This window comes from Oryzias latipes, chromosome 10 (genome assembly GCF_002234675.1).
Source record: "Oryzias latipes chromosome 10, ASM223467v1".
In the NCBI taxonomy this organism is placed as follows: Eukaryota; Metazoa; Chordata; class Actinopteri; order Beloniformes; family Adrianichthyidae; genus Oryzias; species Oryzias latipes.
In genome coordinates this window covers 18,929,585-18,940,593 of record NC_019868.2, presented here as the reverse complement: position 1 = coordinate 18,940,593, position 11,009 = coordinate 18,929,585, and the positions used below count along the sequence as shown (strand labels likewise).

The window sequence follows — 11,009 nt, the reverse complement described above, 5'->3', positions numbered from 1 at the left end:
CAAAGGAAAGATTGCCCTCCTCTGTGTTGCTCTTTGCAGCGTGACAACTGGCTTTGCACGGGCCCTTGGTAGAAATCTGCCACGCTGCACTGAGTCTTAATCTCTGTGGTTGGACCTCACTGTCCTCTTTGCCCCTCCCTCTTTCCCTGCAGCGGGTGTGGGGGGGCTTACAATCAGCCTCCTCCTCCTTCAGAATGAAGGCCCCACCTTCTAACGTTTCCTCTTTTTCTTCCAGTGTCCTCCTTCTCCCTCTCTGTCTGACTCTGCCTCGCTGAAGTCTGACGGGAGTGCGGCGGACCGGAAACGGAAACTAGACCAGAAGATTTGGATCACAGGCCCTTTAAAACTTGTTCCGTGCAAACCAAGACAGGTCATAGTAACCTTACGCGAGTTTAACAAAGACTGGAGGGAAGTTGCTCCGTGAAGAGCGCGACAGTTCGAGAGAGAGAAAAATCAATCCTTCTGCCATGGAAAAGTACTGGAAGACCAGCTTTTGCCTGGGCAAGGGGGGCTTCGGCAAAGTGTTTCTGGGAAAGAGGCGAAGCGACGGGATTTCCGTGGCCCTGAAGATTATCCCGCTCTCGCGTACGAGATGCTGCGAGGTTGATGGGACCAGTAAGCCATTCGAAGCTGTCGCCTTGGAAATGGTCTCCAAAGACCCTCCGTTTCCTGGGATCATCCGCATGCTGGACTTTTACAAGACCCCGTATAATTGGGTGATAGTCACGGAGAAGCCAGAGAACACGCAAGATCTGTACGAATACATCACGATCAGTAAGCGTCTGCGCGAGGACACGGCCAGAGAATTTTTAGGTCAGGTCATCCAGGCCTTGCTCCACTGTCACAGCCGCGGTGTTGTGCACATGGACGTAAAAGACGAAAACCTGCTGGTGGACCTGACGACGCTCGAGCTGAAACTCATCGACTTTGGCTCCGCCGAATTTCTTGAACCCGACAAAGTGTACGACATGTTCCACGGGACTGCGGCATATGGGCCCCCCGAACGGCTCACACAAGGATGCTACAAAGCTCTTCCATCTGAGGTTTGGTCGTTGGGGATTCTTTTGTACGACATGGTGCACGGGGACATACCATTTGGAAACGACAGGGAGCTCCTACTGGGCGAGCTTAGATTCGAAAAAGACCTCTCTGAGGACTGCGTGGCCCTGATAAAATGGTGTTTGAGCAGGACGCCCGAAGAGAGACCGATGCTGAAAGACATACTGGCCCACCCTTGGATGCTGAAGCGAGGCTCGGAGGCGCACGAAGGCGACGCCACGGCTGGAGCCCCGAAGCCCACGCGAGGGGATCTCCAGCAATCGGAGCCCGGCTCTGCTCTGGCGGCCCGAGCCCACGATGTCGACACGCCGACCCGTCGAGGGTCCGTCTCGTCCGTGGGAAACGAAAAGCAGCTTCGTCCGGCGATGGCGACGCTCTGCTCCGAGGGCTTCGAATCAATCTGGAGGAGATTGCCGTCCTTCGACCGACTTCCCAGTCGTCAGGGGAGTATCGCCGCAGAGACAGGACTTACCGAGGCTCGTTGCCACTCAGAGGTCTCGCAGAGCGGAGCTCATCGTCCGGGTCAGGGAGAGCTCCCAAAAACGGAGTAGGATGTAGGATGTTGAACAAAATGGCTAACTGCTCATGTTGTATAGATGCCAGTTCCATGATAACTCAATAGAGCTTGTTCCCTGATGCCTACTGTACAGTTTTTTTTTTGCCTTGTTCGAATAAAAGTCAAACTGGAACCTCAACGTTGCATATTCGCTTTCTTTTTTGCTCATGGGTTTTGTCCCAACATGACTATTTGAAGAGATATTTTTCTAATTATTGGATACATCACACAATCTCGGTTTTTAAAGATTGAAAAATTAAAAAAAAAATACATTGGTGTGTACATTTTTAATCGTATAATGGTCAGTATATACACGTTAGATAAAGTGATTACCACACACAAAGGTTACATGATTTTGGTCAGCATATACACAGGTTAAATGAAGTGAATACCATATACAAGGAATGGCAGCCAGAGCTGTCTGCTGTGACGTTACTTTGATGACCCAGACCTCCCGCTCGCCGTAGCACCAACAGAGTGGGGTGGAAATGAAACGGTCCAAAGAACCTTCATGCAGCTCTACTCAAAAAGAAAAACAAAAACAAAACAAGAGTGTGTTGGAAAAGTCAGCAGAAGTCGATGGTATTTACTTACCAAATACCAAAAGAAACAAAATTAGTTGTAGCGTTAGATACAAGGGGGCTTACAAAGAGGCTCCGACCCAAGTTTAGGGACACTGACCTGAGTTCTGAGACTCAGACCATCAGAGGAAGCTTTGGACCTTAATCTCTCACAAAAAGAGTCTCAGTGAAAATCTGCTAAAAATGTATACTAAAAAAAAAAAAATAGTTCCACACGCTCTCTTGTAGGTCCGTTCGACCCCAACACTAACTAAAACTAAACAGTAGCTCCGCGCACTGTCTCGCGGGGTCCGTGAGACCCAACGCCGACTGGAACCAAACAGTGGGTCCGTGCGCTGTCTCGCGGGGTCCGTTAGACCCCGAACAGAATTGGAACGAAACACAGGCTCTGCGCGCTGTCTCGCGGGGTCCGTGAAACCCCGTACAGAATTGGAACGAAACACAGGCTCCGCGCGCTGTTTGCACGGTCCGTTAAACCCCGAACAGAAGTGGAACGAAACACAGGCTCCGCGTGCTGTCTCGCGGGGTCCGTGAGACCCCGTACAGAATTGGAGCGAAACACAGGCACCTCGCGCTGTCTCGCATGGTCCCAGCGACCCCGTCTCGATTTGGAACCAAACAGTGGCACCTCGCGCTGTCTCGCGTGGTCCGTGAGACCCCGTACAGAATTGGAACCAAACAGTGGCACCTCGCGCTGTCTCGCGGGGTCCGTGAGACCCCGTAGAGAGTTGGAACGAAACACAGGCTCCGTGCGCTGTCTCGCGGGGTCCGTGAGACCCCGTACAGAGTTGGAACGAAACACAGGCTCCGAGCGCTGTCTCCCGGGGTCCGTGAGACCCCGTACAGAGTTGGAACGAAACACAGGCTCCGAGCGCTGTCTCCCGGGGTCCGTGAGACCCCGTACAGAGTTGGAAGGAAACACAGGCTCCGAGCGCTGTCTCGCGGGGTCCGTGAGACCCCGTACAGAATTGGAACGAAACACAGGCTCCGCGCGCTGTCTAACACGGTCCGTGAGACCCCGAACATAAGTGGAACGAAACACAGGCTCCGAGCGCTGTCTCGCGGGGTCCGTGAGACCCCGTACAGAATTGGAACGAAACACAGGCTCCGCGCGCTGTCTAACACGGTCCGTGAGACCCCGAACAGAATTGGAACGAAACACAGGCTCCGCGCGCTGTCTCGCGGGGTCCGTGAGACCCCGTACAGAATTGGAACGAAACACAGGCTCCGCGCGCTGTCTTGCACGGTCCGTGAGACCCCGAACAGAATTGGAACCAAACTGTGGCTCCGAGCGCTGTCTCGCGGGGTCCGTGAGACCCCGTACAGAGTTGGAACGAAACACAGGCTCCGCGCGCTGTCTCGCGGGGTCCGTGAGACCCCGTACAGAGTTGGAACGAAACACAGGCTCCGAGCGCTGTCTCCCGGGGTCCGTGAGACCCCGTACAGAATTGGAACGAAACACAGGCTCCGCGCGCTGTTTGCACGGTCCGTTAGACCCCGAACAGAAGTGGAACGAAACACAGGCTCCGCGCGCTGTCTCGCGGGGTCCGTGAGACCCCGTACAGAATTGGAACGAAACACAGGCTCCGCGCGCTGTCTCGCACGGTCCCAGCGACCCCGTCTCGGTTTGGAACCAAACAGTTGCACCTCGGGCTGTCTCGCGTGGTCCGTGAGACCCCGTACAGAATTGGAACCAAACAGTGGCACCTCGCGCTGTCTCGCGGGGTCCGTGAGACCCCGTACAGAGTTGGAAGGAAACACAGGCTCCGCGCGCTGTCTCGCGGGGTCCGTGAGACCCCGTACAGAGTTGGAACGAAACACAGGCTCCGACCGCTGTCTCCCGGGGTCCGTGAGACCCCGTACAGAATTGGAACGAAACACAGGCTCCGCGCGCTGTCTCGCACGGTCCCAGCGACCCCATCTCGATTTGGACCCAAACCGTGGCACCTCGCGCTGTCTCGCAGGGTCCGTGAGACCCCGTACAGAGTTGGAACGAAACACAGGCTCCGCGCGCTGTCTCGTACGGTCCGTGAGACCCCGAACAGAGTTGGAACCAAACTGTGGCTCCGCGCGCTGTCTCGCGGGGTCCGTGAGACCCCGTACAGAATTGGAACGAAACACAGGCTCCGCGCGCTGTCTCGGGGGTCCGTGAGACCCCGTACAGAATTGGAACGAAACACAGGCTCCGCGCGCTGTCTCGCGGGGTCCCAGCGACCCCGTACAGAGTTGGAACCAAACAGTGGCACCTCGCGATGTCTCGCACGGTCCGTGAGACCCCGAACAGAATTGGAACCAAACACAGGCTCCGAGCGCTGTCTCCCGGGGTCCGTGAGACCCCGTACAGAGTTGGAACGAAACACAGGCTCCGCGCGCTGTCTCGCACGGTCCCAGCGACCCCGTACCGATTTGGAACCAAACAGTGGCACCTCGCGCTGTCTCGCGGGGTCCGTGAGACCCCGTACAGAGTTGGAACCATCAGTTTCTCTTTGAAAGCTCAAACACGAACCTGTTTCTGTAGATCCATGACATGTGGGTTACAGTGGGCCACAGGCTGGTTTACCTTCTCCCTTTGCTGCGGATCAGCAGCACCAGTGTTGCTGGCTTGTGACTGTGGGGCAAGTAAGATTAACTGAATATCAAAAAAAATAAGTTGTTTCAAAGAAGTTGGATTTGACGAACATCCCACGTTGACCAACCTCAGAGTTCTTCATTGTTTTGGTCCTCGCCTCGTAGTTTAGCATGTCAAACGGGTCGAGCCACTCACCGTTGACTGTCTGTCCGGAATTGGACAGAACCAGACTGCAGGACAGCAAAAACAACCAGAGCATCTTCTCTGGAGACCAAATTGGTTTGAACTAACTAGCTAGTAACGGAAGAAGAAAACTATGGAAGCCGAAATTGCTTCCGGTTATTTTTTTTAAAAAAAAAGCAGCAGAAAACCATTTAGGTTTGTTCATTTGTTTCTCTTGACCTTTCTTGATCACATAAAAAAAAAAGAAACGTAAACACAAACAGTACACTTCGAAAAGCCTCAAGGGTGATGTAGAAAAGTGAATGCTAAAGAAAAAAAAAATACTTGGGGTCAATCGCACCCCATGAGCCAGCGGGTGGAAGGGAACCGGAAAAGCGAGAGCCCCGGTGGTGGGCCATGAGAGAAGAGTGAATGCTAAAGAAAAAAAAAAATACTTGGGGTCAATCGCACCCCATGAGCCAGCGGGTGAAAGGGAACCGGAAAAACGAGACCCCCGGTGGTGGGCCATGAGAGAAGAGTGAATGCTAAAGAAAAAAAAAATACTTGGGGTCAATCGCACCCCATGAGCCAGCGGGTGGAAGGGAACCGGAAAAACGAGACCCCCGGTGGTGGGCCATGAGAGAAGAGTGAATGCTACAGAAAAAAAAAAAATACTTGGGGTCAATCGCACCCCATGAGCCAGCGGGTGAAAGGGAACCGGTAAAGCGAGACCCCAGGTGGTGGGCCATGAGAGAAGAGTGAATGCTAAAGAAAAAAAAAAAAAAAAACTTGGGGTCAATCGCACCCCATGAGCCAGCGCCAATCCCCTCAGTGGCCACACAAAAAAAAAAAAAAAAAAACTTGGGGTCAATCGAACCCCACGAACCAGCGGGAGGAAGGTGGTTGCTAAATAAGTGGCGCCCCTGGTGGCTGAGGGCAATAAAAGAGAATGGGGTATTAGTGACCCCTAGAGGCAGGGTATAGAAATGAACGGTGGAAAACAAGACCCCTGGTGGTCGGGGGGTATAACTAAAATGGAGAAATGGCGGCCTCTGCTGGACGGGGACAAAAAAGAAAAGGGGGGTTTGGCGCCCTCTACCAGTCGGGGATATAGAGGGTGCCTGAAACGTACAAAAAAAAATTTTCAGGAACTCGACCCTCTTCGATTGCGGGAGGGTGTACGGGGTGTACCTGTCTGGGGTCAATACCAAAGGGGGGTATGCGTTTTTAAAATGACCCCCCCTCCTTATCTTTTTTTTTAATCCATGCTTTTCTTTTCCCCTAAGACAGCACAAGGGTTAACTAGATTTAATTAAAAAAAACAAACAACAGACGTCTGTAACAGACCTGCATTCTCTAAACTGTCCAGTAGGAGGCACTGTTGCTCCTGAAACTAGGTCGTGTGATGAAATAAAAAATGTGAAATGGTACAAACAATATTTTCCGCTTGTGAAGAAAGCCTGAATATTTTACTTTGTTTACTAAAAGATTTTTTTCTTTTAAATATGATTCTTTTAAATCTAAACACTAAAGGTTTATCTGTTCAAATAATGTTTATGATCTTAGTGCCTTTGTGGCAGCTATTACATGATTGATCCAGAAGACCTCTAAACTTGGAAACAGATATTACAAATCATAAAAACGTCAACATCTTATGTTACACAAAAGTTAGATTTTGATTTTATCTGATCAAGTTCACTGCTTTCTGTGAGTCACTTTTATCATACAAGAGGAAGCCGAAACACTGATGGATATAAAAGAAAGTGTCACCTGGGGAGGCACACTGCAAAAACAGACCCTCTAGAAAAAACAAAATTCTTAAAATTTGAAAAAAGAATCTTTTAATAAGAAAAAGAAAACTGCCAGTTGGGCAAGAAAAATAGAATTCCTATTTTGAGAAAAAAATTCTATAGCCACAAAAACTTTAACTAAACTTTGAAAAACTTTCTTGATAAGATACGTTTTCTTGCAAGACAGAATATTTTGCTAAAAACAAAGGGTCTTTTTTACCTTTTAATTCAAGCTTTGGAGTGTGTAGTTACATTGTTTGAGACTTTTTGATCAAAATGTACAACAGAAACAAGAAGGATGTTGAAAAGAAGTGGCAGAGGCTTCATCTTTATTCAAAGCACCTGCCCTGCAAAAACTGGCACTCTAACAAAGCGCCATGATTACTCACTATATCTGAAAATCTCATTAAACATTTTCTCATGCTTTGAATCCATTATGGCCATGTGGGAAATATTTTGAGTGCTTGCCAAAAACAAAAACATGACATAATTTTTGGTGATTCCAAATATAAAAACTCACCTTGGTAAATCACTGCAGGTAATTTATTGTTTGCAGGTAAAGATTTAATATCTTAAGGTTTAGGTGATGAGGCAGCAACAATCACAAACTCAAAACAACCAAATTCAGATTATAAATTGATCGATTGCGTTCGGAAGTAACGTTTCAGACTCATTTGAGTAAAGAAGGCTTCTCACGCTGCAGGATTTGCAGCCCATCGCTCCGAAGAAATGAGGTTCTGACAACATCATCCACCCAGGGTATCGAGGCGGAGCGTGTCGCAGCTTAAAACCACCTTATCTTGAGTTTCATCAGCTGGAACAAGCCTCTGCAGAGTAAACAGCAGTGATGTCCAAAATAACAACAGCTGGTTGATTCTTGTCAAGCAAAAGCAGCAAATTTGACATGGACTGTTCTTTAGAAACAACAATAAAGTGTTTTTACCTCATTTCCTTTCTTACTATGGCTTTTCACATAGCTATTTTCTTCATCTATTTTGGTTGAATGAGCCTAGAAAGAGGATTTCCCTCTTCATTTAACCTTTGACTTTAGTCAGAAACATGTGCAGCTATACTTCAAACCTTGTTTCACTGTGAAAATCAGCATTCTGCTTTTGAGTAACTTAAAGCAACAGAAGGACAGAACATTCAATGAAAATCCTGTTTTTGTTGTTTTTTCTAATACCGGAGGACATTTATAAAGAAAATTAAGCTAAAAATTGCATTTCTGGGTATTTCTTTGTTCAAATTGTTGAGAATCCGGAGCACATGAAAAATGCCGTTTAAAAAAAACAGCTTATTGGTGAAGTAGAAAAATACGATGGGCGAGCCACAAGCTCTCAGAGACGGGGAGGGGAAGGGGGGGCAGAGTTGCTTTGCGCCAATGGTCCCACCGACAACTCAGTGATGAATTTTTAATAAACTCCTGCCGCTCTGCTGAAATTATGTCCTAGAAAACGACATACGTTTTTTTATATTGGCTGAAAGATGGGATCAGTAAAACCTTTAAGAGAAAAATTTTTTAAAAGAGAAATACATTTCAAAATACTCGAAATGTTTGATTTAACCATCACAAAACAAAACAATCTTCTGTTCAAAATGTATTTTAATTTTTTTACAAAGCTATTTTGAAGTCAAAACTTGTAACAATACTCTGATGTACATAAAAGTATAATTATTGACAACATTTTAACTTCAAATCTAGAGTTTGTGACAATAAAGTGATTTTGCTGAACCGAGGTGGAAAAAAAGTTCTTAGAACCAAGCAGGGGTTGAATGCTTGGATGCCTTTGACCCCTCCCTATTTTTTGTTTGGGGGGGGGGATGAAGTCAGAATCCATAAACAACAATGACTGTGACAAAGACTAAAAACAGTTACGGGCAGACATCACACACAGCGAGGAATAAAGCTTTGTTGCTGAGAGAGTCTGTCAGAGAACAACAGAAACGGAGTGAAGTAATGACTGATGGCAAACAGGTGTGGATGACAGGAACACATGCTGTTTCATTGGGCTTGTAAACCTCCACGGGGGGAAAATAGTCATCACATGAAAAGCAACCTCTCTAAAGCTGATTGGAGTGTACGGGAAGGTATACCGCAGTGCACGCCATCACGAGGTATGGCTTTTCTGCAACACTCACAACATGGAAAAGTGTTCTTGAGAGGGGGCATTTCCTTCAGTGTGAGCTCAAACACTGGGCTTTGGTGAGCCCACGCTCCATCCTCTCCCTGTTCAGCATGTACCGCCTCCTCAGCTTGACTTTTGAGAACACCGGTGGGGACAGAGTCTGAGGTCTCCTTTCCGGAGAGGCTCTTGTTTCAAGGCGACAACATCTCCAATCAGCGTGTTTCCGGCAATCTTTTCATGCTGGTCGCACTTTATAAAGATTCTTCAATCGTGGAGGAAATGCAACATTAAAGACCATCAGCGCCCCTCGAGTTTCAGAAGTTAAGAAGCAGTGGAAATGTGCACAAATGAAAGCCTGTGAAGAAGGTGGAGTACATTCAAGTCCCTGTGAGGGAAAGCTGAAATACCAGCAACCCCTGAACAGGTCCCTCCAGGTTTCATTTTCAAATGTGTTTTTGCAAACGAACCCAAGCATCTCCCCAGAGCATTGCACTTTTCTCTCTATCTCTATTTTGTTTAGTATTTATTAGTGTTCCATACTGTGTGATTTTGATGGTTTGATGAAAACTGCCCAACAGCTTTAAAATGCAGTCATGTGCACAAGATACAACACAAACAACTCTAATACAGCTTTGTGCAAAGGTGGGGGTCCCTGTGAAGTCCCTGCTCTGCTGCATTCTTGATGCAGAAACATTGCATTGGATGATAATTTTATGTCAGCCTACAAATACTGAAGAACCAGAGATGTTCTCTGAAGCGATCAAATCTAACCTGTGACCTCATCGGAGTCTGAACAGTTAACATGGAGCCTGAAATGGGGCTGTGTGCTGACAAAAGTTTGCTCCGCCCAACTCAACGCTGACATAATGGCAGGTTGTGGAAGGTTGTGTCTGAGTTCCTTCACTACTCCGAAACCCCTAAAAAAATAAGATGCAAGGCTCCAAATTGCATTAAAATCGAGTACACGGGAATTTAATGCAATTTGGACACATGTTCATATAAAAAACTAACAAACATTTTACAATGACTATTAACGAATCCACTGTTCTGATAAGGAAAACTTAGATTAATTGCCAAAAATACATTTGCATGCATTTTTAAATAGACCAATCACTCAAATGCAAGTGGTCCATATTCACCAATCGAGTGAACATCCAGGCACAATAGATTTTTGCAGAGAGAACGCCCTATGTTATAATGCACTGAAGTCCCCCCAGCTGCCAATCAAAATAACACACCCATCATAAGGCAAATGTTTTCAAATTGCTGATGTAACCCCCACCCGCCCACTAGCTGCATGAAGCAATATAAGCTGAAGAGTAATTCACACAAGGTTGTGTGTATTTTTGGTGCAAAGCTGGACTTTCTGACATGGGAGTCAAGGGGAGATTGGATGTGTCTTGGTTTGGCTCAAACTCAGGAATGAAATGTGTGGGTTTGATTCCAGCTGATGTTACACCAAACTGTAGAGAACCACAAGAAATGTTTAAAAAGTGTCAAAACATCATATGGTGTTAAAGCTAACAAAAAATGTTGAATGAAATTGTTCCTGTTTCCCAAATCTGCTTCATCCCTTTGGAGGAACCTATCCCAGCAACTATTGGGTGAAGGTGTCTCTTGCAGGCTCGCACACATACACCAACACCCAGGAAAAACTAACCTATGAAGAATATCTTCTGATTGTGGGAGGAGGCTACAGTATCCATAAAACCCCACACATGAACCATGAGAATATGCTACATTTGCTTGCCTTTGATGGATTGACGACCTGTTCAGAAAGTACCCTTCCCCGTCACCTGACAGTGGCTAGGGTTCAGCAAGCCCCTGACCTCATATCGGGTCCTCCATGATCAATTTTTAAAAAGGGACACCATCCACTCGTCTCTATCTGAGTCCCTGATTGGTCAAAGTTCCACCTGGTTTAACTTCAGATGTGTGTTAAATGGTGGCGTGTTTTGTACGTGGAGCCATGTTTGCAAAAACTTTCGTAGCTGCGTTTGAGCGCGAGAGTTTTGATTGTGTGTTCATGTGTGCTTACATAGACATTTTTTATTGGAAGCGGTCACTTGTAAGTCTGTTGCAGAGGGTGAGGTGAACGTACCTTAATGCTTTTTTCGGCTTAGACTACCAGATGGAAATGCTTTTGTGTCATACATTCACATTTGG

At 47.3% G+C, this 11,009-nt stretch overlaps 1 long non-coding RNA gene and 1 pseudogene across 1 annotated transcript; one reads left to right on the top strand and one right to left on the bottom strand.

Annotated features, from left to right (window-relative positions):
* Window positions 1-333: 333 nt before the first annotated feature.
* On the top strand, window positions 334-1,703 carry LOC105358740 (annotated as a pseudogene).
* Window positions 1,704-1,709: 6 nt separating this feature from the next.
* On the bottom strand, window positions 1,710-5,781 carry LOC111948020. The gene is made up of 2 exons (XR_002874008.1): window positions 4,703-5,781; window positions 1,710-2,134 (listed from the first exon to the last, which is right to left on the bottom strand). It is a non-coding gene; the product is annotated as an uncharacterized LOC111948020 (long non-coding RNA).
* Window positions 5,782-11,009: the final 5,228 nt, after the last annotated feature.